This window comes from Cheilinus undulatus, linkage group 7, assembly GCF_018320785.1.
Source record: "Cheilinus undulatus linkage group 7, ASM1832078v1, whole genome shotgun sequence".
NCBI classification, from domain to species: Eukaryota; Metazoa; Chordata; class Actinopteri; order Labriformes; family Labridae; genus Cheilinus; species Cheilinus undulatus.
The window spans coordinates 27,930,502-27,936,501 of NC_054871.1; the positions used below are offsets into that span (position 1 = coordinate 27,930,502).

The window sequence follows — 6,000 nt, forward strand, 5'->3', positions numbered from 1 at the left end:
CCCCTGCTTTATTCCAGGTATCCTCCCTTTCTGCAGCTAAATCCACAGATTATTACTTTTTTCTCTTTTATACTTGTTCTGTCAAATTAGCTCCTTTAGCATCCCAGGCCCTTTGGAGGAATTACAGGACTTATTTGGCTTTTTTTTTTCTTTTTTGCTGAATGCAGGATAATCACCAGTTCACTGTAGGGTTTCAGATTTGGGAAAAGTGAAGCTCTATCTATCCTCTTCTTTTCTTTTTCTGTCTATCTCATAAGCTTAAAGTCTGCCTTTTATGGTGACGGATCCTCTAGCATTCAGCTTTAAAAGATACTGTTTTTTTTATCTGTTTTATCTCTGGTATTATGTAAATATTTTGGGAGGAAGCTTCCTGTTTCGCACAGTATTATATTATGTTGTATAGTTCATTTGCAGAGATATATTCTAACAGCAATCATTCGTCTGATAACTGACTTAAATTATGCAGCAAAAACTTTTGGTAAGACATCATTTACTACCATAAAAAGGAAACATAAACCATTGCTACAACAAAAACTCTGCTCCTTATCAGGTACTGCACAAAATAAACTGTTTCTATGACAGTAAAATAATACCATGAGTCATAAAAAAAATGTTTAAAGTAACCCACTCCTTGATAATGACAAGTCACTCTAGCTTCTAAGTAGCTTGAATTGAGTGTCTAATAACCATAACCACACACAGACAGTGAAATCTTCTGTATGTTTTCTGTTCTAGAAAGTTAAATCTTACTATTATTTCAAGACAACACTAGGCCTATACATGATGCCATACACATTTAGCAGATATTTGAGTCAGTGAGCAGTCTGCATACTGGGAAGGTGATGACAGAGGTAGATGCTTTAGAGTCAAAATTTTAGGTTTGGTCAGACAGAGGCCTGCTCTGCTGTCAGTCAGGATCTTATAGTCGAGATTATGGTCTGAGTGCACTGAATGTCATGTTCAAGTTGGCACTTGTTTGCTAATGTAATGTAGTAATCTCTGTTTTTAGTCACGTGTGAATTAACCACGTCTGTAAATTGCAAAGTAAAAACCCTGTGTGGTTTTCTGCTCCTTTTTCTAATTGAAAAGATTCAGTCATTCCTCTGTTTACAGAAAACAGAATGAGGCCTACAAAGAAAAGAACACAGTACCTACAGTCAAACATGGTGGAGGTTCAAAGATGTTTTGGGGTTATTTTGTTGCCTCTGGCACTGGGTGCCTTGACTGTTTGCAAGGAATCATGAAATCTGGAGACGATCAAAAAATTTTGGGCCGCAATGTAGGGCCTAGTGTCAGAAAGCTGGGTCTGCATCAGAGGTCATGAGTGTTCCAGCAGGACAATGACCTAAAACATACCTCAAAAAGCACCAAGAAATGGTTGGAGACAAAGCACTGGAGAGTTCTGAAGTGGCCAGCAATGAGTCCAGATCTAAATCCCATTGAACACCTATGGAGAGATCTTAAAACTAATGTTGCAAGAAGCACCCTTCAAATCTGAGAGACCTGGAGCAGTTTGCAAAAGAAGAGTGGTCCAAAATTCCAGTTGAGAGGTGTAAGAAGCTTGTTGATGGTTTTAGGAAGCGATTGGTTTCAGTTATTTTTTTCCAAGGGTGTGCAACCAAATATTAACTTGAGGGTGCCAATAATTTTAACCGGCCCATTTTTTGAGTTTTGTGTAAATCATGTCAATTTTGTATTTTTTCTTCCGATTTGTTGTGTTGTTCCAATGCACATAACAGAAATGAACATGTGTATACCAAAACGTTTGTAATTGCAACAATTTCTGGGAGAAATGGTGTATGTTCTGAAAAAATTCCACGGGTGCCAATACTTTCGTCCATGACTATATATCAGCATTTAGGGGTGTAAATCACCAGTTTCATCCCAAAAGGATACAATATCAATATTTTGGCCAATGCAATATTTCCCAATATCACAACATCTACCACGATATGATTCCGATTCAATTCGATACAGGGTCCTACGATCAATATCAGGCAATTTTATGCACAAATTTCACACAGTTACAGAAGAAAAAATGTTTAAGTAATTCAATTACTGAAGGTCTCTGTATTCAATAAAACATTTCTTTAAATAAAAGAACAACCTGCATTTCACTACAGTAACATTTTTCTAAAGTTGTAAATGTTGTCTCATTTATTATGATCGAAATTTTTGGCCTGTTTGCCCATTTTAGATTTTTGTTCTTGAACTTATCTACACATGTGGACTTCAACACATATTTCTGCTCTATATCAGCCCTTCATACTTTACACAGGGCTCTATTAATGTGGCATAGTTCATTTGTAGTTTACTTGGACATTGTGAGATTTAAATTAGGTTAAATATGTGGCATATGATGTTATAGTGGTTTATTTTTACTATTTTTTATTTATTACAACCTTGACTTTAATAAATGGAGAGTTTAGACTAGAGCTAAGTTCTATTTCAAAAGACACTCTAGTGATGAGCAGACTCATGACAAGAGCGAGGGGGGTGGCATAAAGAGAACAGCTGTCGTGCTTGAACCACGTTAATTTTGGAAAGCTTATATTTTCATTATAAATCTGATGTGAGACTGCGAAATAAAATCAGTGTATCAGTGGAGACATGCAGCAACTGACTTTTACCTCTTTGTTTATCTGGAGTCTGCAGCAACAGACAACACTCGTGCTATCTCAGCCATAACAACTTGAGTTTTTTTTTTCATTTGGGAACAATCTCATGCAGCGTTTAGTATACAGATAAAGATGTAGACATAGTTGGCAAACTAAGGGGAGGGACCCGTCCTGCAGTAGTGTCTCTCTCTGAAATATGTTCACACAGCTGAGAGAGGAGAGAATTTTCTTTTTCCCTCAGCTGCAAAACTTTGAGCTACTGCAGCTAGTTAGCTAGCTTGCAGCTAGCTTGTTGAGGGCGCTGCCTGGGGCAGAAACTGCTAACAGGCCTGCTGGGAGAATTTCAAAATAAAAGAGTAACTTAGAGCATCGATTTAAATCGATGTTTTGTCTTTCCATTGATCTGATTGAATGGTTAATCAACCAATTGATGTATCAATATACTGTACATCGATGAATGGTTAATCAACCAATTGATGTATCAATATACTGTACATCGATGAATTGTTACACCCCATCAGTATTGTTTAGCCGTACATCTCATGCATAACATTTTTTAAAATTTGAAATGTGTTGCTCATCAGTGGTTAGGCTACAACAGAAGAACAGCACATAAGGACACGTCACAGCAGTCAGGTGCCGCTTCTGAGGAAGACTGCAGACAACAGTCGAAACATGTCAAGGTAAAAAGAAAAACGTCTACAATTAGTTGTCTGAATAAAAGAAACACAAGATAAGTACAACAGCTGATCTGGGCAAGGAGACCTGTTGTGAATGTGTAGCTAATGATCCCAAATTCATAGAGCGCAGAAGAACACCAGCAACATTAACTGCATAAAAACTGTTAAAAGTAACAGGAGAGGTTTATATTCAACATTATCATCATCACATTAGCAGGAGGAATGCTAAACTTCCTTTGTCAGATCAGCTGCAGATATGCACAGTTGACTTATGCAGCCTCTATGCGTATTGGGAGAGCTAGGGGAGCTACTAGTTTATTAGTAATGGACAGCTTGCTACAGATCAAAAAACATTTAAGCGCATGCCCCGTGCTGTATATTGGAAATTCTGGTCAACAGTATAGGTCACATCCAGAGCACAATGTGCACAACATTGGATTTTTTTATATGAACTTTATCGCTAAATAAAATTCACTGTGCACTTTCATTGCTACAGCCATGCAGCACCATTGTTTTCCTTCAGAAATGTATGTAAATTATAGTATATTACAGACTTTGCTTATCCCATGTGAATGCACCGCAGCAAACCATCAATTCATTATCTCAGATGTTTACAACAATATACTGGTCATAATATCAAAATGAGTTATATGTAGTTCAACTTCAGATGTTTTAGATGTTAGAATTGTTTTAGTCAGAAAAAATAGCTCAACAAATATTGACATTGTGCAAATATCAGACATCAGAATAAAACTAATTAAGTTTAATCTGTTAAAAACACAGTGAACACACATTTTTTACACATTAAATGTAAAAAAGAAACTTTCCTCCTGAAAACATATGTGGTTTTCTGTAAAATATTTAAACTGTTCACTAATTAAGCAAACAATGAGTTTTGGGGGAAAAAACAGCCATAATAATAGTGAACCCAATTCCTTAGTTCTCTATTTTTTGTCAGAATTGGTATTTAGAAACTCAAAGAACCTCTTAGAACATGAGGAGTGTTGGCTTTGAAACTCCACACTAGAGGAAATTTCCGATATTCACTCTTCCAGTAAAATACGGAATTTTACCACAAAAATGATACCAAAGCATGGAATATGTTCATATTTAAATATCAGATAGTCACAGCACCACATTAAACTTTTCTAACGTCTTACACAGCGATAACTTGTCTGCTAACAGCAAAACTAGCAAAATGGACAGAAGAGCTAGCTTACCGAGACGTGTGACGTGCAGCTTTCTCTAACGTGTAACAGACACTTAAAGCGGTCTCCTGGCTTCTGCTGGAGCACGTCTAACGAATTACTAACATAAAAGGCTTTTCAAACTACATTTCTGTCTGTGAGTAAGCTTCTCAGGACAACACAGTGTCGACGTTGTGACACTCTGGCTCACAACTACACAACAGCGGACAACAGAAACTCACGTGCTCACTTTCTTTCCTGCGCATAAATATGCACTGTAAAACTATCGTAAAATAAGGTGGTCCTTAACTGAAAAAAATAAAATATCTGACTTAGTTTTCACAGTGACAGTATGATTAACATAAATAAAAACATTAACGTAAGAAAAAAGGCGAAAAAAGTTTTTAAGTCTCGTTTTGTAACTAGTTAACCCATTTTTACTTGTTAAATTAGACTATAGTGTAAACTGGCTGATCCATCTGTTAGCTGTACATCTGTTATCTTCCCACTCACTTTCACATAAATGTACTTCTTTTCCAGTTCCCTTCCATCTTTGCCTTCCCTATCTGTCCATCAATGTGTCCATTTATCTCTGTATAGTGGTTTCTGATGACTAGCATCCAGCACAATGCTTTGCTCAGACAGGCAAGGTCTGTGGATGCGTGATGGAGTGCTCTGCTCTGCAACCTGGCAGCGACGTGAACAAATTGATTTTCTGACAGATTAAAAAAGATTAAACCAGCCATAAAAACAAGCAGGAAAGTGCTTAATGGACCATATGTGCACAATAAGCTTTCATATGTATTCTTTCCCAGTTTCTCCACAGGCCATCCATCTTATAGGCTGACAGGTCACAGGCCACGCTATAACGTGACTGACATGATGACTGCAATGTGCCCTTCATCTTATATTATGATGAAAGTTGGGCATAGCTTTTATTACTTCAATACCCATGTTTGATTGTTTTCTGCAAACTGTATGTTCAGTAATTATTACATCAGATCTGAATGAAACAATGTGACTAGTCAACACAAACAAGGATTTTTCCATTTTTCAAAGACAGAGCTTGACATGTTCAGTAAAACTAATCTATCATACGATGTTTAAAGCATCTACCTCTGTCATCACCTTCCCAGTATGCACACAGCTCACTGACTCAAATATCTGCTAAATGTGTATGGAATCATGTATAGGCCTAGTGTTGTGCTGAAATAATAGTAAGATTAAAATTGAGGCACACGGAGCATATACTTGTTAGTAGGACTTCTGAATGCATGTAGGGCCCTTTCATTGTTTAGTGTCTCACAGAATATCTAACTGAAGTTTCCTATATGGCCCAGTGGCCAAATGTGGCCCAAAGTCAAATTTAGGGGCATTTTGCAGGCCTTTACAATGTGGCGACCTCGACCGTGAAACGGAAAGTGATTATTACCCAAGCCTAAAGCCGGAAACAGAATGCCGAATTAAATTCCATATATTTTCCACTCGCTGTCAGAGATTACGGTAAGTGACTAT

The 6,000-nt window shown here is 37.2% G+C and overlaps 1 long non-coding RNA gene across 1 annotated transcript in view; it reads right to left on the minus strand.

Annotated features, from left to right (window-relative positions):
* The window catches only part of LOC121512716, a 54,711-nt gene extending 50,015 nt beyond the window's left edge, over nucleotides 1-4,696 (minus strand). Inside the window, exon 1 of the long non-coding RNA XR_005992130.1 lies at nucleotides 4,519-4,696. This is a non-coding gene — a long non-coding RNA (uncharacterized LOC121512716). The remainder of the gene's footprint in view (nucleotides 1-4,518) is intronic.
* Between the last annotated feature and the right edge of the window lie 1,304 nt (nucleotides 4,697-6,000).